The 20,820-nt window shown below is 40.3% G+C and overlaps 1 protein-coding gene across 9 annotated transcripts in view; it reads left to right on the top strand.

Annotated features, from left to right (window-relative positions):
- Nucleotides 1-20,820, top strand: part of SMG7 (SMG7 nonsense mediated mRNA decay factor) — an 86,384-nt gene that overhangs the window by 1,080 nt on the left and 64,484 nt on the right. The gene's annotated exons all lie outside the window — the stretch shown is intronic.

Below are 20,820 nucleotides of genomic sequence, written 5' to 3'. Positions count from 1 at the left end.
GGGTCAAGATCTTGATGGCACAGGAAAATGAGGTTAAGAGCCTAAGACTAAATGGGGAGTTGCCACGGCTTAGAAAAGGGGAAGGGAGACCCTGAAACAGGTCTTTTTGTCTTTTAGTAGCAAAACTAAGAATGGCAAGCTTATGGTAAAATGATTTAAAAAGTGGTTTCATACCTTGTGGAGGAGGGAATTGGATGGGGTAGTAGTCTGAAATGAGTAGAAAAGTCATTTTAGCAATTTAGTGAAGTGAAAGTATTGGTGTGTGAGTGGATCCCTGCAAGAAAAGGTTTGTAGTTAAGTGCTACATGAGGGTAGCTATTCTGCTTTTGAAAGTAGTAATCGTTTTATTAAGCGGAGTGTGTAGAGAAGGATGAGATCTTTCAAGTATGGTGGAATGCCTGAGTTTAACTGACAGCATGTATGCCCAATGACTGCATGGTAGGTAGGTGGAATTATAGGGGTATTTCAAGGTCCTTTTTCTCCTTTATTATCCCTTTGTTGTTTAACATATCAGATAAGCTTAATAAATACAACCGTGGTGAAGATGTATGATAGATGCTGTAGAGGAGAGATATGCAAACTGTCAGGACAGTCCTTAATTTTAAGGAATTTGCAGGTTAGTATGTATTAGGCAAGTAAACTATGGTAGGGATCATAAAGGATACCAAGTGTCATGAGTCCAAAGGCAGAGTATGCGAGCAATTGGAATGAATCAGGAAAAGCTTCCTTTGTTTATTTCCTCATTCATACACATGATTCATCAGTCCTTTTGGTGATCACCTATATGGGAGGCATTGTACTAACTACTAAAAGTATAAAAGTAAGACTCCACCCTCCTCTTACAGAGTTTGCAGTTTGCTAGGCTTCAAGGAGAAAGTAGCACTTAAATTGGACCTTAAGGATAAACAGTATTCTGAGAAGTGTGGATTGTGAAGGAGGAATCCATATGAAGGAAACTGAGCAGAGATATATAGAAAGGAGGATTGGGCTCTGGGGGAAGTATTCAGTCCAGTTAAACACAAGTATAAAGTGATGCAGCTGGAAAAATTTAACAGTTTCACAGATTAAGTTTGACCCCTTCTTTTTACAGATGAAGAGAGCATAGCCCCCAAAAGTTAAAATTATTGAGGATCATATAATTGGTTTGTGGAAGCTAAAACTCAAATATAGGTCTTCTGACTCCAGACCAGCTATGCTGTGTTCAGCATATCTGAACTTACCCATTCTTTCCACAGATATGTCTTGAGAGGTTGCTGTATTCTAGGCACTGAGGATTCAGTGGTGAATGATTAACAGTGAACATGGGAAAGTATTTGCTGATGGAAAGATGCAACAAATAAACATAGGAACAGATAAATATGTTTACCAGGTGGTGATAAGTACTAGCAAGAAAAATAAAGTAAGACAGGGATGTGTTGTTTTATATAGACAGGGTGGTCAGGGAAAGTCTATTTGATTAGGTGCCCATAGAGAAAAATCTTGAATACTTGGACCTTTAGTGTATCATTAAAATGAGTGGACAATGGAGACTCTGAGAGGGTTTGTTTAGAAGGGAAATCACATGTTCATAGCTTTGTCTTAGGAAGGTGCATCTGTGTGGTGGGCAGTTAAGGACCAGAAATAAGGTGGTGTCAGTGAGACTGAAAAGATATGGTGAAAAGCAGATCGGGAGAGTGGTGGTATTTTTTTTAAAAATGATGATGAATGATGTTTGAAAAGCCCAGTTTTTTAAAATATATATTTATTTGGCTGCACTTGGTCTTTGTTGCAGTCTTGTTCCCTGACCAGAGTTCTAACTCAGGCTCCCTGCAGTGGGAGCTCGGAGTTTTAGCCGCTGGACCACCAAGGAGGTTCCTGGACCACCAAGGAGGTTCCGTGGTGGTATTTTTAGTGGGAAGATCAGTTGGCTTTGAGAGGCTTCTATGTTAATGTATCTTGTGTTTTTAAAGTTAGCATGGTAAGGAAGACTTATCCTTGGGTTGTAGAATCAATAGTAGACGCCTGGCAATGAATTTAGTTTTTTAAAGAAGGGAGAAAAGAATAAGAGTGAACACATGTTTAAATAGCCTAAATTTCCCAGCTAAAGTTGAACAGGCAAAATTGAATAGGCGTAGGACCTGAAATCACATAAAGATTCCTGCAAGCCAGTCTTTTCTCCGTCTTGCTCATCTGTCTTAAGTAAATAAAAGCAAATCTTAGGGCCAATAGTTGACAGAGAGGGGAAGAGGTGGTAAAATAAGACTTGCACCAGCCAGAATTTCCCTCTTTCTCTTTAGATACTCACTCCATTTGAAGTGTGCTGGTAACTAGTGGTTACCAGTGGGGACGGAGTGGGATGCAGTATAGGGGTGGAAGAGTGGGAGGTATGAACTATTGGGTGTAAGAGAGACTCAAAGATGTATTGCACAACATGGGAAATGCAGTCGGTATTTTATAATTACTGTAAATGGGCAGTAACCCTTAAACATTGTATTAAAAATTAAAAATAAAATCTGCTGTGAGAGTCTAGAGAATGTCTTCAGGGAAGCATTATATTCACTTTCTTTCCTTTGATAACTGTGGAACCATTGGTTTTTATAGACAACCTGGGGAGGATGCTGAGTGAGTGTGGCTGTGGGTATAGCAGTTATTCTTTGTGACTTTCATTTTAGGAAGAGTGTTGGTGTCTACCTTTGTCAGTGGTGTAAGACCATGACTGGACAGTCTTTAGACTGTACAGCTACAGATCTTCCTCATGTAGATGAAAATTAGTTTTGTCTCAGCTGAATTAATTTTTCAGAGTAAATGAGCCGGTGTTGAAATGGTGGGGTGGTGGCAAATCAGGGGATAGGGTGGCAGTTTCAAAAGAGTGAGAAGTGAGGATATGAGGTAAGAAGCGTCAGTAAGACAAAGAGAGGGAAGTCAGCATCACGGGGACTGAATTAGTCTTGAGTTGTAGAAATAGTGTGCAGATGAAAGGAAAGATAAGCCTATCCTCCGTATGGGTGATGTTCTGGGCAAGACAGAATGATGACTCTTTTTTGTTGTTAAAAGGGGAAGGGAGTGTCACTTTTTAAAATAGACCAATTAGAGTCCTATCCAAATGATTAAGTTGAGAATACATTTTTATATTTTATAAAAATAAATGGTCTTAAATATGGGGCTTTCAGACTGAATAACACTGGAAATTTAATACTCAAATAATTCAGTGTTTTCTTTTTTGATTTATGACAAAATGGAAAGATGTTTAAAGACTTTGCCATCTTTGTTGAATAAAAGAAAAAGGTGTATTGAATATAGTTCATTTGAGAAGGGTAGGCGAGGGTGGGAATAGGCCATAGAGGAGACAGTAGGTGAGGTACAATATGCTTTAAAAGAATAACGTTTGAAAGAATAGAAATATGGAAATTAACATGTCAAGGTTGGAAAAATGGAGCTGGGTAAGACTATGCCAAAGCCTTCAATTGTGTGGATCACAATAAACTGTGGAAAATTCTGAGAGAGATGGAAATACCAGACCACCTGACCTGCCTCTTGAGAAACCTATATGCAGGTCAGGAAACAACAGTTAGAACTGGACATGGAACAACAGACTGGTTCCAAATAGGAAAGGGAGTACGTCAAGGCTGTATATTGTCACCCTGCTTATTTAACTTATATGCAGAGTACATCATGAGAAACGCTGGGCTGGAAGAAGCACAAGCTGGAATCAGGATTGCCGGGAGAAATATCAATAACCTCAGATATGCAGATGACACCACCCTTATGGCAGAAAGTGAAGAGAAACTAAAAAGCCTCTTGATGAAAGTGAAAGAGGAGAGTGAAAAAGTTGACTTAAAGCTCAACATTCAGAAGACGAAGATCATGGCATCTGGTCCCATCACTTCATGGGAAATAGATGGGGAAACAGTGGAAACAGTGTCAGACTTTATTTTTGGGGGCTCCAGAATCACTGCAGATGGTGACTGCAGCCACAAAAATAAAAGACACTTACTCCTTGGAAGAAAAGTTATGACCAACCTAGATAGCGTATTCAAAAGCAGAGACATTACTTTGCCCACAAAGTTTTGTCTAGTCAAGGCTATGGTTTTTCCTGTGGTCATGTATGGATATGAGAGTTGGACTGTGAAGAAAGCTGAGCACCGAAGAATTGATGCTTTTGAACTGTGGTGTTGGAGAAGACTCCCTTGGACTGCAAGGACATCCAACCAGTCCATTCTGAAGGAGATCAGCCCTGGGATTTCTTTGGAAGGAATGATGCTAAAGCTGAAACTCCAGTACTTTGGCCACCTCGTGCGAAGAGTTGACTCATTGGAAAAGACTCTGATGCTGGGAGGGATTGAGGGCAGGAGGAAGAGGGGACGATAGAGGATGAGATGGCTGGATGGCATCACCGACTTGATGAACGTGAGTTTGAGTGAACTCTGGAAGATGGTGATGGGCAGGGAGGCCTGGCATGCTGCGATTCATGGGGTCGCAAAGAGTCGGACACGACTGAGTGACGTGATTGAACCGAACTGAAGTATTAAAGTACCAGACAGGGAGGACATCATTGAGGTTGTTTTGGAAGATGAGTACATAGAATAATCATAGCCATAGGGAATATCAGGTCAAATCTGGTTGTAAAAGGTGGCCACTGGTGCTTCTGCACGACACCTACTGTGGTTGTGGGAGGCAGCTGTTCCCTCTGTCTTCCCTCCAATAGTCTCCTTTGTTTTTTTTGTCTTTAATTTCTTTTTATGCTGAAGGTTTTCCAGTGGGATCCACTTGAAGTTGATCCCTGGTGTTAGACCACTTCACAGGAAAGGACTACAGCTTACCTGTTTTGTAGAAATTTTCTGAATAATACTTCTGTGGGTGGAGAGGTGCATTCCAGTAGCGTATTCTTTGTCAGAAACTTTGTTACCAGAAGGAGAGATATACAGCAGCCACAAGGTTTTTTTCTGAGATAGCAGAGAAATGATTGTCATTTAAATACTAATTAAAACATCCAGTATGTTGTAAGATCAACTTTGTCAGTTTAAACCTTGAGACAGAGGAAGATAAAGGGAATGGATGAGACTGGATAAAGCAGCAAGCAGAGTCTTTTTCTAGCCTGGAGAGAACTAAGTCATGGGATCTTTTGGGGGAAATACGAATACTAAATAGGGTGGGCTCCAGATTCTGGAAGAATCTGGTAATGCAGGACTGGATATTCACTGTCCCTGGAAGGCTCAAGAAGTCCTCTAGCATGTACTGATGCTAATTCATATGGTCAAGAAGTCTTCCCCTTACCCATTCACCCCCCCCCCCCACCCCCACTCTCATGCTGAAGATTTAAAATAGCATTGGTCCCAGAGATAAAGCCAAATGTGGCTGATTTACCAAAAGTGGTAAAATTGTTGAAAAAAATTACCCTCTCACATCTTATAAGTCTATTTTTTGTTGCAGTAGTGTCAATAGCATTTTACCTACTTGGGTATTAACTGGCTAAATTATTTTAGCAGTTAATTTCTGCTTTGCTTGTGGTTTCATTTGGACTCAAAATGTATACTTCCTGTTCCATCCTGTGTTTCATTGCTTTCTAACAGCTGCTCTGTTTTACCTTCATGGTCCATGAAGCACTTGCTGAGCTTTTGTTTTTTATTTTAAGATACATTATATTAAGATCTGGACCCTCTAGTGTAGCAAGTTTGTCATGAGGCAATTTTGGGATGGATGATGAGTTCAGACTTAAAAAGGGCTGTTCTGTTGAATGGTGGAGAAATAGCATTTGTAGCCCGCAACTACATCTCTAACCCTGGCTAGCCTTTCAGATTTCTGTTACTGGTGGCATGAATAAGTACCTGAAAGTTTAGGTGGGTTTGTTTAACTGATCTTTTTCAGAGAATAGACTATTAAGCAAATGTCTTCTGGATAGTGGATTGTTCATCTATATGTGGGTATTTTGGCAGGTGGTTATCACATATTACCATTTAAATTTTGTAATCAAGCTGTATTTGAATTGTGAATAGACTTGTCAATGGCCTGAGAAGTTACAACTTAAAAGGACTTAATCAACAGTTACCGAAAAATACCGTGGTGGCATTTTCGCCAGCATGTCACACAGTAAGGGAAAAGTTGTAACCAGCTCCTTTCTTATTAACAGGTAAGTGGAGCTGTTTAGACAGATTGTTTTCACCTTCCCTGAGGCCCAGTTTTTAAGTGTAGGTGACTATGTTAAGAAAAACGTTACGATTCTCTGGTAGACTAGGTAACAGTTTTGCTCAGGGTTTGTGCTGTAGATAATTCCTTGTGGGGAGCAATTCTGTGCATCATGGGATGTTTAACAGCATCCTTGGCCTCTCCCCACTAGATACCAGTATCATTCAGCCCCATTCGTGACGACCAAAAATGTTTCAGCACATCGCCAAAAGTTCCCTGTGGGTGCAGATTCACTTAGGTTTATTTTTTACCGCCTCCTTCAAACCGCAGGTTACAAATAAGGCTAAGGCTTCTCTTAGCAGTTTGGTTTTAGGTAGTAGTAGGCTAGTTACCACGTTTAGATTTTACCTATATAAACCTGTACAAGTTTTAAATGTATTTATTTAAAAATTGTGTTTTATTTTACTGGTAATTACTGAATACTAATGTGCAGATCACAATTATAGGGGCTTTGCCTCTGGGAAATTCAAAGATACTAGAGAAAGGTTATTTGTGAGTGAATTGGTAAGTGCTACGATAAACACATACTGTGCAAGTTTAAGGGAAAGAAACTTTATTCGAATAGAGTTGGGATGAGGGAGGTATCTTGAAGGAGGTGAGATTTGGTCTGGGTTTTTGAATATGGTTGGGACTTGTAAAAGTAGATATTGGTTAAATTGACATTTCAGGCAAGAAGAACATCTCATGTCTCCTTTATTCCAAATATATTTTAAAAAATTTTATTAACTCATTCAGTGTATAACGTTAGAATTCTAGCCAGGCCTTTCTAAGTTTTCTGTTATGGACAGAGAATTAGACATATGTGAAGTGTTAGTTCTGAAGACTTGGTGGCTGGTAGAGGTCTTGAAAAGGGAAAAGCAATTTGGCAGTGGGGTCCTGCAGAATCCCTTTCTTGACTCTGTTCTTGATTATGTATTACTCCCTCTAGAACCTTATTTCAGATGTGCTGTGTTCCTTCTTTTAATCTTTTTAATCACTGCCTTTACTAGTTTTCTGTTTCATGGACCAAACTCAGCTTTCTCTTGAAAGTTCTTGCCTGTTCCCATTTTCCCTTTAAGCTCTGTCCGTCCTTGCTTTTCTTTAATCTAACAATTTCAAGTTTGCCCTGTACTATGTTTTTCCTTTTATTTACCATCTTCTTTACCTTAATCCCTTGTAATACAGCCATTTCTCCTTAGCACTTTGTTGGATTTGACCTTTCCAAAGGTGCCAGAGACCTAATGGCCAGATTTACCCATTGGTTGTTTTCCTCTCTCACACACTCAGACTTTTGCTTTCCTTTTCCTCAGTCTTTCTGTGTTCTTCTCATATCCGTCCATCCATCCCATCAGTAAACATTCAGTTTGGACCAAGATATATCCCAGATCGCTGGAGGATGAAATGAGAATATACTCCTAAGTAGTTTTACCAGGCCACATAGGGGCTTCCCAGGTGGTGCTAGTGGTAAAGAACCCACCTGCCAGAGGCGTGGGTTCAGTCCCTGGGTGGAGAGGGACGCCTGGAGGAGGCACGGCAACCCCGCTGCAGTACTCCTTCCTGGAGAGTCCCACGGGTTCAGGGGCCTGGTGGGCTGCCGTGCATAAGGCTGCAAAGAGCCAGACGCGACTGGAGCAACTAGCACACGCGCGCACCAGGCCCACAGGTAAGTACGCAGCTACCACATTGTTCATAGCTGCCATGATGCACACTATGGGGCCTTATGGGAACTTTGTGAGCTTGTGTGTTTTAGTGCTGAGATTATAATTACCCTACCTCTTATTTTACTTTCCTGGTCCGCCTCAACCCACTTGGGACAAAACGAAAGGCATAGCCCTACTCCTCTGTTTCCTTTCAGCGTTCTTTTTCCCCTCAGAAATCGCAGTACTTTTGCGTCTTCCATCATCATTGTTTAAAACCTGTCAAGCACCTACTTAGTATACTCCTATGTCCTGTGGAGACAGATTGGTGAAAGAGACCACGCCCGCCGTTCAGAGAGCTTATAAACGAATGCAACAGGCATAAACACACAGAAATGCAGAACAAAGTGCAGTTGGGCACAGTGCTTTAGTGCGGTCTCTGGGATACAACTGCCTGTTCTCAGAGCACGGGTCTACCACTTACAACTGTGCTGCCTTGGGCAACCTGCTGAAGTTTTCTATATCTCAGTTTCCACATCTGAAAAGGGAGGATAGTTAACAGCATCTATCCCTTGGAGTTATAAAGGTCAAGTGAGTTCATGTGTAAAGTGCTTGGGATAGTTCTGGCATACGTAAGCATATAAGTTTTAGGTATGTATGATGCCTGAAAATTAGCCCCTGGCGCTGACTAATCTGATAATTTTTCACCGCTGCCTTCTGGCCATTCCTCATTGTAGAAGTCTTTCTGTCATAGCAAACTGAACACTCTTAAAGGTAAACTCTTGCTCCTTACCCTTCTCTTCCCCACCCCCATGCTTTCTCATTCTCCATTCATGCTGCTACTCCCCATCTTCCCAGTCAGGTTTAAAACCTGGCAGTCATCTTTGAGTTCTCCCAGTTTTCCTCACCCTCTTCCACACATAAATCGCTTTGGAAAGTGTTGCCTTCCTGTTGTCTGTTCTCTTCATTTCCAGCACTGTCGGTTTATATGCATACTCTTGAAACAGTCTTCATGTGATACCTAGCCCTGCAATTCTCGCAAGTAGCAGGAAGAAAACACTGACTTCGGGTTTTTAAGCACTGCCCACTACTTTCCGTTTTTGAACTAACAGCATCTCTGGGTGTTGATTTCTTTGTCTTTAAACTGGACATTGATCTCATAAAATTGTGGGAAGTGTTTTTAAAAAGCAGATTTATGTATGTTCACTAAATTACGGTTCTCCTTCAGGCCCTATCACCTGTCCCCTTGCCAGTCAATCTTTTGCGTTGCTTCTGTGTTATTATTCCTGAAAAGCATTTGTATGTGGCTTTCCCTTGCTGCAGCTCCTAGTTCAGCATTCTTGCCCTTCCATAAAGTGACCCTCATCTACCTCTGCCACATGGTATGTCCTTACTTTTTGAAAAGAATCAGCCACCCTAAGCCAGAGTAATCTACTCATTGTCTTCTAAACATCGTTTATCCACTCCTGCTTTAATATATCTTCCAAAGCCATTTCACTTGTAGGAGGTACTATCCTCCACTCTCAGGTTTCACCTTCTCTGTGAAAATTTCTTGTCCACCCTGGTGATTTCTGCAGTCATTGACTTTTTGTAGCATTTTATGTCTTTCAGTCATCTGGTACATACAATTTCTTTAATTTGTAAAGACTTTTTTTTTTAATATAAGTGAATTGTCTCTGTGGTTAGACACATTTAGATAGGGATCATGTCTCAGCAGTTTTTGAATGCACAATGTACATAACGGGTTTTAAATAGAGTTTTTATGCTTCTGTTTCATTTTTGCAAAACATTTATGGAATACTTATGAATGCCAGTGCTAGGCTCTAAGAATATAAAAGCAAATAAACTGAATTTTGATCTTGAGGCTAGTGGTCTCCTGGGGGAGAATGTTGCACAGGTATTTCAATATACAGTTGGTCCTCTGTACCTGTGGGTTCCGCACTGGCAGATATAGCCGACTGTGGAGGGAAAATATGGGGGTGGGGGGTGGAATTTCAGAAAGTTCAGAAAGCAAGATGTGAACTTGCCAAGCACAGGTGACTGTGTACATAGTATTTACATTGTATTAATAGCTATTTACATAGCATTTGGGCTTCCTGGTGGCTCAGTGGTAAAGAGTCCGCCTGCCTGCCGAGCAGGAGACACGGCTTCAGTCCCTGGGTCGGAAAGATCCCTTGGGAAAGGAAATGGCAACTCACTCCAGAATTCTTGGCTGGCAAATCCCATGGACAGAGGAGCCTGGTGGGCTACAGTTCATGGGGTCACAAAGAGTCAGACTTGATTTAATGACTAGACAACATAGTGTTTACGTTGGATTAGGTATTCTAAGTAATCTAAAGATGATTTGAAATATATAAGAGGATGAGGATGATGTGCAAAAGCTGTATGCAAGCACTACACCATTTTATTAATATATAAGTGACTTGAGCATCTGGGGATCATTCCCCTCTGATACTGAGGGGTATTTACATGTGGTAAATACCAAGGTAAATGTTTTCAAGGGATGCCATGAGTATACTGAAAGTGAAAGTGAAGTCGCTCAGTCGTGTCCGACTCTTCACAACCCCACGGACTGTAGCCTACCATGTTCCTCCATCCATGGGATTTTCCAGGCAAGAATACTGGAGTGGGTTGCCATGCTGAGGGACGTTGAATTTTTACTGCCTGGGAGTTCAGAGAAAGCTTCTGGAGTTGAGCCCTTGAGCTTAGTCTTAAAGGTTGAGTAAGGTTAGTCAGGTGAACAAAGTGCAGCAGGCAGAGAGGAAGAGAATGAGTATATGCTTGGGAACAGTGTGTTGGAGGAACTCTAAATCTCATTCTGTGTTTCCTTTGGGAGTTTGACGTTCTCTTTCAATAAACTTGGCCATTAGTCTTGCAGGAGTAGTTTATATTTAGGTGGCTGGTGTTTGTTGTATATGTTTCTACCATAATATGAAGACAAAAGAGAAATCTTTGTTATGCTTCTAGTACTTCCTTTGATATACATAAAGATTTAAATTTCCTTTCCGTAATTTTGAAAGTCGTCTCATCTTAGGCAAAAATTAGTTATGTGGAACATCATAAAATTATTATGTAGGGGAAAGTTTTAGTGAATACGTGTAATTCTGAAAATAACTTTGGGTGGATAGGATTTACCTTATAGACTCCTCACCTGTTGAGATCAGACATGGAATGGAAGTGAAGGAGAGGGAAAGAGTTCTGTAGCGTTGGCGGGAGGGGGGTGAGGGTAGAGATCGGAATATTAAATACAGTATCTTTGGATTTAACTTTTTCAAGTCTGTCTTTCGAAAAATAAGGTAGACCCTTTTTGATGACTAACATCTTGTTCTCACTGTTCTTGATGGCATTTCCCTTCTGTAGTGTCTGTCTTAAGTGACGAGCATCATTCTAAAATCCATTGTGTTTAAAGAATTGCTGTATTGATGCATTAATATTCTCAGTCTGTTTCCAAAAACTCCATGGGCTCACTGACTGCACTGAGTCCTTTTTCCATCTCTTCTCTTCCCAAGGGCCTAGTATTTCAGTGCTTAGTTGGAATACAGCATATTTGAATATGTTTTGCTACTGCTGCTGCTGCTGCTAAGTCGCTTCAGTCGTGTCCGACTCTGTGCGACCCCGTAAATGGCAGCCCACCAGGCTCCGCCGTCCCTGGAATTCTCCAGACAAGAACACTGGAGTGGGTTGCCATTTCCTTCTCCAATGTATGAAAGTGAAAAGTGAAAGTGAAGTCGCTCAGTCGTGTCTGACTCTTAGCGACGCCATGGACTGCAGCCCACCAGGCTCCTCCATCCATGGGATTTTCCAGGCAAGAGTACTGGAGTGGGGTGCCATTGCCTTCTCCGTTGCTACTACTGCCTCTTAATTATTTAGTTTTTCATCAGGCAACAACTTAACCTGATTTTCTTTGAGATACTTTGTGGTGATGAAATGTAGGATAATCAGTAAAGTGCAACTGGAAGATGATATTCCAAGAAAAAATGAATTAGAGGTATGCTTCAAAGGAAAAGTGAGTTAGAGGTATGCTTACTTGAAGACTTACTTGGTGGTGGTGGAAAAAGATAAAAAGCATAGTGTTAAGAGAACCACCATAGGATGAATTTGGGTGCAGAGCGTTGCTTAGGGCATCTGTAAAGTTGTGCACTTCTGCACACATACACAGTTTGAGTTCTTGTGTTGCAGGCATACAGTCACCCTACCATGCAGGGCTGTGTAGCCTTTCAGTTTATTTGTATATTAACCTTCATATACTTGTATATACATATGAATGTATATAGTTTTAACAGCAGGGATTGGGCTAAATCATATAGTTTTATAATTTTTTTTCACTGAACACTGTATCAAAGATGTGTTCATAATTATATGTCTATAACATCATTGGAAACCTCAGCATGCTGAAAATTATAGGAGTGACATAATTTTCTAAGCTGATTTCCTAACAATGAAAAAGTATGTTGTTTCCAGTGCTTTATTATTATTTAAAAAAACGCTGTAATGAGCATCCTGGGGCGCACACATGACTGACAGGGTAGCATGGTTTAACATATGTTAAGTGTGGTAGGCAGAACAATGAGCCTCCCAAAAGACATCTACATCCTGGTCCCCCAACCCTGTGGAATATATTATGTTATGGGGGCGGGATTGAGATTGCTAATCAGCTACTTTTAAAATAAGGAGATTATCATGGATTATTTGGTGGGCCCTGTATAATCACAAAAACCCTTTAACTGTGGAAGAAAGATGCAGAAGAGTCAGAACCAGAGAGAGAGAGCATCCTGTTGGAATGAAGCAGGTCACACACCAAAGAATGCAGGTGGTCTCAAGAACCAGGAAGAAGCACAAACTCAGGTTCTTCCCTAGAACCTCCAAAAAGCCGCATAGCCATGGTTATACCTTGTTTTTGCTTTACTGAGACTCACTTAGGCTTCTAACTTTCTGACGTTATATAAGAGATTAAAATTTGTGTTGTTTTAAGCCACTGATTTTGTGCTAATACATCACAGCAGCAGTAGGGAGACAGTACATGGTGGATAGTGCCAAAAAGTACCAGAAAGGTTTGTACAGTTTGTGTCTGTGCGCTCAGTCATGCCCAACTCTTTGCAACCCCATGGACTGTAGCCCACCAGGCTCCTCTGTCCATGCAACTCTCCAGGCAAGAATACTGGAGCAGGTTGCCATTTCCTTCTCCAGGGGATCTTCCGGACCCAGAGATCGAACCATAGTCTCTTGCATAGTCTGCATTGGTAGGTGGCTCCTTTGTCACTGTGCTACCTGGGAAGCAGTACAGTTTATTCTGGCCCCAGGTAACTTTTTCTGTATGTGCTCACCAGTATTGAAATTTTCATGTATTGATATTTCACCTTTTTTTGAAGCAGATTCTTTGATGTCTTTATACATAGAAAGGGCTTCCCTGGTGGCTCAGACAGTAAAGAATCTGCTTGCAGTGTAGGAGACCTGGGTTCAATCCCTGGGTTGGGAAGATCCCCTGGAGGAGGGCATGGCAATCCACTCCAGTATTCTTGCCTGGAAAATCCCCATGGACAAAGGAGCCTGGCGGGCTAGAGTCCGTGGGGTGGCAAAGAGTCAGACATGACTGGGTGACTGAGCACATACATAGACAAGCCTATCCAGTACTCCAGCATTTCCCAGAGTGTGTTCTGCTGAATGTGGCAAATTCATGTGTGTTAGGATTCTCAGTATTTCCAAGGCAAAATAAATTAAGAATACAGAATTAAACTGGATTCTTTATTTAGGACTTCTCATAGCTTATAATATGCTAATATGTATTATGAACCTTCAAGAGGGAGATAGAGATTAGTGTTTCCAAAGCTGCGTTATGTCTCATAGGACTGACATTTTCTTGGAACACTCATTTAAGATGCAACAGTCCTTTTCCTGTTCTTTGGTCTCTTATTTCTCTTTAATATATTAACCTTCACATATGCCCATATTATACCTTAGACTTTGTTATTCTTCAGGATTCTTCTACTTCTAAAGTCCTACATTCAACCATTTCACTTTGAGCACATCCTGACTTGCTCTAATCCAGCTGCTCCTGTTCAGCACTTCCAGTGTAGATTCCAAACTTATTCGCTGTTAGTCACTTCCTGGTTTTTTCTTTCCTTTCTCCTCCTGTTTTTCTCTTCTGCCCTTTTATAGATACTACTTTAACTGTCTTACCAGTGTCCTCAGTCTCCTTGTTCTCCCAGTCTAGGAAAATTCACTCTGAATGATTCTGAAAATAAGCTTCTTTGGGTATAATTGATAGCGTTGCTGGGAAAAACAAAATTACAGACTGGCCAATTGTTGTTGAAATGCATAGACTACCACTTTAATATCTATTCTTTTTTCCCTCTGTTTTGCTAGTTTCTTCACAGTAATTTTAATTTAAACTTTTAGTACTTTTTTTGAAGTTGTACAACTTTCAGCAGATGGCCTCTATGTGAACATAACAATAAAAGCCTTCAGTTCTTGCTTCTGTCCCTCTTGGAAAGGGACAGGTTCTCAGCCTCCTTATTAAGGTGGGCTTTTGTGTGTGTGTGCTTTGGATCTCATTACCTTGTTTTTATATCCAACCCTTTCCCTCTTTACTGGAACTTTGTTTTGTTGTAAACATTGCGCAAGCTTCCCTTAACCTGTCCTTCCCTAGCCTTTGATCTGTCATTTATCTTCCCCGTTTATCATCTTAAAACATGATCTGTGCCGACTTCCTCAACCCAGTGTTCTCTGGCCTCTACCTCTGCCTTTCCACTGAAACTGTACTTGGTCAGGTTACCAAAGGCCTCTCTGTTTTTAACTCCGCAGACTCTTCTATTCACTCATTTTTTAAATTGAGCTCAGGGACTGTTTGGCTAATAATTGTATCCCTAAGGCCTCTACGGTACCTGACACATAGTGGAATCTTTGCATATGTTTGATGAATGTTCATTCAATGAATGTATGAATATACTTCAGTTTACTACCATCTGTTACGACTCTCTGCTCTGGCCTTGTTTCTGTCTTTATGTGTTTCCGTGGCTTTGTTTTGTTTTTTAACTCTGTTTGATTTTGGTATTTTTTTCTGCTTTTTCTTGTTACGTAAAGACTGATTCTTATACTGAAAAATTGTATCCTGTCAGTGTGTTATATACTTTTAAAATGGAGCTGTATTATCAAAAAGTTTAGCCTGACACTCCAAAAACGAGCAATAGTGAAGTATAGCACTTAACGGTATGGTGATTCAAGAGCAAGGCCTTTACTTTCTGGCAGCCCTGCGTTTGAAAACTGGGTGCATGATCTTGGGTAAGTTACCTATTGTTTGATTCCAGTTTCCTCAGTGGTGTAGTGGATATAATATGTTTCCTAGGGTTTGAGAAGGAATAAATTAGTGATCACTGACCTAGAGCCAGACATCCTGGAATGTGAAGTCAAGTGGGCCTTAGAAAGCATCACTACGAACAAAGCTAGTGGAGGTGATGGAATTCCAGTTGAGCTATTTCAAATCCTGAAAGATAATGCTGTGAAAGTGCTGCACTCAATATGCCAGCAAATTTGGAAAACTCAGCAGTGGCCACAGGACTGGAAAAGGTCAGGTTTCATTCCAATCCCAAAGAAAGGCAATGCCAAAGAATGCTCAAACTACTGCACAATTGCACTCATCTCACATGCTAGTAAAGTAATGCTCAAAATTTTCCAAGCCAGGCTTCAGCAATACGTGAACCATGAACTTCCTGATGTTCAAGTTGGTTTTAGAAAAGGCAGAGGAACCAGAGATCAAATTGCCAACATCCACTGGATCATCAAAAGAGCAAGAGAGTTCCAGAAAAACATCTATTTCTGCTTTATTGTCTATGCAAAAGCCTTTGACTGTGTAGATCACAATAAACTGTGGAAAATTCTGAAAGAGACGGGAATACCAGACCACCTGACCTGCCTCTTGAGAAATTTGTATGCAGGTCAGGAAGCAACAGTTAGAACTGGACATGGAACAACAGACTGGTTCCAAATAGGAAAAGTAGTACGTCAAGGCTGTATATTGTCACCCTGCTTATTTAACTTATATGCAGAGTACATCATGAGAAATGCTGGACTGGAAGAAACACAAGCTAGACTCAAGATTGCCAGGAGAAATATCAATAACCTCAGATATGCAGATAACACCACCCTTATGGCAGAAAGTGAAGAGGAACTCAAAAGCCTCTTGATGAAAGTGAAAGTGGAAAGTGAAAAAGTTGGCTTAAAGCTCAACATTCAGAAGACGAAGATCATGGCATCCGGTCCCACCACTTCATGGGAAACAGATGGGGAAACAGTGGAAACAGTGTCAGACTTTATTTTTCTGGGCTCCAAAATCACTGCAGATGGTGACTGCAGCCATGAAATTAAAAGACGCTTACTCCTTGGAAGGAAAGTTATGACCAACCTAGATAGCATATTCAAAAGCAGAGACATTACTTTGCCAACAAAGGTCCGTCTAGTCAAGGCTATGGTTTTTCCAGTGGTCATATATGGATGTGAGAGTTGGACTGTGAAGAAAGCTGAGCGCTGAAGAATTGATGCTTTTGAACTATGATGTTGGAGAAGACTCTTGAGAGTCCCTTGGACTGCAAGGAGATCCAACCAGTCGATTCTGAAGGAGATCAGCCCTGGGATTTCTTTGGAAGGAATGATACCAAAGCTGAAACTCCAGTACTTTGGCCACCTCGTGCGAAGAGTTGACTCATTGGAAAAGACTCTGATGCTGGGAGGGGTTGAGGGCAGGAGGAGAAGGGGACGACAGAAGATGAGATGGCTGGATGGCATCACTGACTCAATGGATGTGAGTCTGAGTGAACTCCGGGAGTTGGTGATGGACAGGGAGGCCTGGCGTGCTGCGATTCATGGGGTTGCAAAGAGTTGGACATGACTGAGCGACTGAACTGAACTGAAATTAGATAACATAGTGAAAGTTCTTAGCATGGTGCCTTATACCCGGGTTAAAAAAAGAAGCGGTAAATTGAGCTATTAATAATTAGTAGTAGCAGTACATTATTATATAAAAACCTCACATTCTTACGGAGTTGTCCTAAATTATTTTTAATGAATTTCATTTTTTTTTTTTTTAATTTGAATTTACATATACCAAGTTGTGGGCTTCCCTGGTAACTCAGCTAGTAAAAAAATTCACGTGCAATGCAGGAGACCCTGGTTTGATTCCTGCGTTGACAAGTTCCCCTGGAGAAGGGATAGACTACCCACTCCAGTATTCTTGCCTGGAGGATCCCCATGGGCAGAGGAGCCTGGTGGCCTATAGTCCATGGATCACAAAGAGTCAGACATGGCAGAGCAACTAAGCACAGCACATACTAAGTTCTGGAACTATGATAGATCACTGGATCAGGGACAGTTCTGTGAATACAAGTGCATTGGACTTATGGGCATTTTATAATTTTATTATTTAATCTATTTATTTGTTTACTTTTTTTTGGCTGAGCCATGAGGCTTATACCTACTCTCAGATGAGGGATTGAACCCACGCTCTTGGCAATAAAAGCTCTGAGTCCTCACTCTTGGATCACCCGGGAATTCTGGCCATTTTAATCTTCTCAGAGAACTAGAAACAGTACTTAATTGTAGCAGTTTATTTAGATGACTGGTTTTAAGGAAACGGGGTTACTGAAGATACTGTGATGGGTGTTATAAACTGTTTTATGGGGAAAATTCCAAGAGCCTTGAAGACTATTCATAGGGTCATTTCCAATGAAAGGTACATTTTTGCAAAGGTATTGTGACCTACACACTAATGTGAGGGGTGTATGTGGAGGAATGGCAGGACATAGGCTAGAGAGCTGTCAGGGGGAAGATGATTATGAGTTACTTTAAAACAATTTTAGACCTGAATGTGGACATGATTTCTTTTAAAAGATTTTTATTTATTTATTTAAGGCTGCCCTGGGTCTTCGTTTGCTGCACTTGCTCTGTCTCTCGTGGTGAGCAGGGGCTACTCTAGCCGCAGAGCAGGGGTTTCTCATTACAGTGGTGTCTGTGGTTGTGGAGCACAGGCGCTGGGGCACACAGGCTTCAGTAGTTGGGGCGCACGGGCTTAGTTGCCCTGAGGCTTGTGGGGTCTTCCCAGACCAGGGATCGGACCTGTGGTCTCCTACATTGGCAGGTGGATTCTTAACTACTGGACCATCAGGGAAGTCCCATAATTCCTTCCTTTATGTTAGTTATTTCAGATCCCCAGATTCCCAAGTGAGGTAAAATGAAATGAGAGAAACATTTAGAATCTGCGAATTACAGCCATGTACTATATAAAAGGAGTTTGAAAATGTTATAATGCAATACCAAGTTAATAAAATCTCCAAGTTTCCTGCTTTCCTATACCTGTTACCTCCACTGTTTTTTCATATCTAAGATGACATTCTTTCCTCTCCACTATTTTTGGCAGCTGGTGTGATGCTACAAATTTATTACCATAAGTATTTCTCTCATTTTAAATGCTAACAGGGAATTGCTTTCTTTTGTGTGAGGATTTACTTGTGTTTGTGTTGTACTAATATTTAGGAAATATGTACAGTCTATCCTGATTTTTGTGGCTATATAGGTATACCCTTTATTGTTTTTGTTTGTTATTTTATGATTTTATAAAAAGTTTTTAGGAATCATTTTGATCTGTTTATTGTTTTTGAAGGGCATGTTAATGATTATGCAGGCTTCCTGATGGCTCAGTGGGTAAAGAATCTGCCTACAGTTCAGGAGACATAGGAGACAGGGGTTTGATCCCTGGGCCAGGATGATCCCCTGGAGAAGGAAATGGCAACAGTCTCCAGAAAATCCCATGGAGAGAGGAGCCTGGTGGGCTACAGTCCGTGGGGGTCACAAAGAGTTGGACACAACTTAGTGTCAGAGGTTAATGATTATGCCCTAGACACTCTGCCTTATGGGTTCTGAATTAACTTTCAGTCACCTGTAATCTGGCAATGCTAATGTACTTTTTGTTTCTTCACCTTTAATATTGAAGCTTTCATAGAGTAGAATAAGGTATGATAACTTTATAGAGAGAGGCTGTTGATTTGTGCTTTTGACCTGATTAATAATAAGCCAACAGTTTTATTTTGTGTTAGATACTATTCCAAACATTCTTCAGTTGTGAATCCTCACGGCAACCCTATGAGGTATATATTATTAGCTTCATTTTATAGCAAATCAAAGAGAGAGGCAGAATAGTTAAGTCCAAGGTCATACATAGAGTAGCAGCACCATGATTTGAACCCAGGAATCAGGCTTTAGAATCCATGTTTTTAACTATGTATCATATAGACTCTACCTCTATAGTTTTATTTTCCTATTTGCCTGAGATTGTAGGATTTTGCTTTTATTTTTGTTTTATTTAGGTTTATTATTATATGCTTACATAAAATATACGTATTTTAAATATGAATATATAGTCTGAACAAACAGATCTCCTCAATTTCAAGCTTCCTCATGCATTTTTTTGTGTGTGAAATATAAGAAAGAGGGCAGGTTAATTTCTCAGAGTGTTTACTAACGGGAACAGTAGGGAAGATTGTTTTTCTTCTATATTTGAAATTAATTTATTAATAAACTAAGGAACTAGGACTGACTAGTTGGTCTCCCATTCTTCTCTCAATTACAGCTGTTCTTTCTTCAGTTTTCCTCTTCAGTATTAGTACTTAAATACAGTATTTCCCAGGACCCTTGGGGATACTGAGAACCAGCTATTATGGTAAAAATAGTTCTGACCCACCTGAGCTAATCAGACAAGTGGAAAATGACTTGCCAGTTTTGGCAATTTAAGTAAAGAAAATTGGAGTTGCCTTTTCCTTATTGACTTTATATTGTTGTTACATAGACATATTCAGATGTTAGCTTCTGATACTAAGGAACATAGTTTTGCATGTACAAAATTCAAACCTTGGATAAGTTACTTTAAAAGGAAAATTCAGTGTGACTTTTAAAAACAGTAACAGATTACTGAAGGTTTCATATGTGGCCTGACATCTTTGAATTAACCATTTTTCTTCTTCTTAAACACATAGTCACCTGAAAGTGAGTAAGACTGGTTTACTCAAAAAGAGCACTCACAGTCTGAACTTGTTCTTTCATGTGACTTCACGTTGTCTTTGAAAAGTCCCTCCTTGCAGAAAATCTTTGAGTCATGGTAGAATTTTGTCAGATAAATGACAAGATGTTTCTTTTTATTCTCAGTCTCTTTCATTGATCAGATTTCTTAATGTTTGTTCACCATTCCCTGATAGCATTTGAGGGAAGGGCTTTCTCTTAATTGTCCTGGTACAACTTTAGAGCAATACCAACACTCAGTAAATGTTAACTAGTAACGTATGAGATCCTGCTTATTACCAACATTTAATTTTTTTATTGAGGTGTAGTTGATTTATATTATATAATTTCAGGTGTACAACATTGTGGTTCTCAGTTTTTAAAGTTTATACTCCATGTATAAAATATTGACTATATTCCCCATGCTGTATGCTGCTGCTGCTGCTAAGTCATTTCAGTCGTGTCCGACTCTGTGTGACCCCATGGACGGCAGCCCACCAGGCTCCCTCGTCCCTGGGATTCTCCAGGCAAGAACACTAGAGTGGGTTGCATGCGTTATAGTATCTCCTATAGTTTATTTTATGCATAGTAGTTTGTACCTCTTAATCCCCACACCCATCTTCTTCCCCTTCTTTTCTTTGGTAACCACTAGTTTGTTCTCTAATATGTGAGTCTGTTTATTTTTTTTTATATTCACTAGTTTGTTTGATTTTTTAAAGATTCTACACGTAAGTGATAACATACAATGTTTATCTTTCTCTTTCTGACTTATTTTACAAAGCATAGACTTTGTACAGTCCATTCATGTTGTTGTGAATGGCAGAATTTCATTCTTTTTTATGGCTGAATAGTATTCTAATATGCGTGTGTGTGTGTGTGTGTGTGTGTGTTTATACTGCATCTTCTTTATCCATTCACTTGTTGATGGACACTTATTTAGGTTGCTTTCATATCTTGGCTATTATAAATAATGCTGCTATGAACATTGGGATGTATTTATCTT

This window comes from Bubalus bubalis, chromosome 5 (assembly GCF_019923935.1).
Source record: "Bubalus bubalis isolate 160015118507 breed Murrah chromosome 5, NDDB_SH_1, whole genome shotgun sequence".
NCBI lineage: Eukaryota > Metazoa > Chordata > Mammalia > Artiodactyla > Bovidae > Bubalus > Bubalus bubalis.
This window is presented reverse-complemented; position numbering and strand designations above follow the sequence as displayed.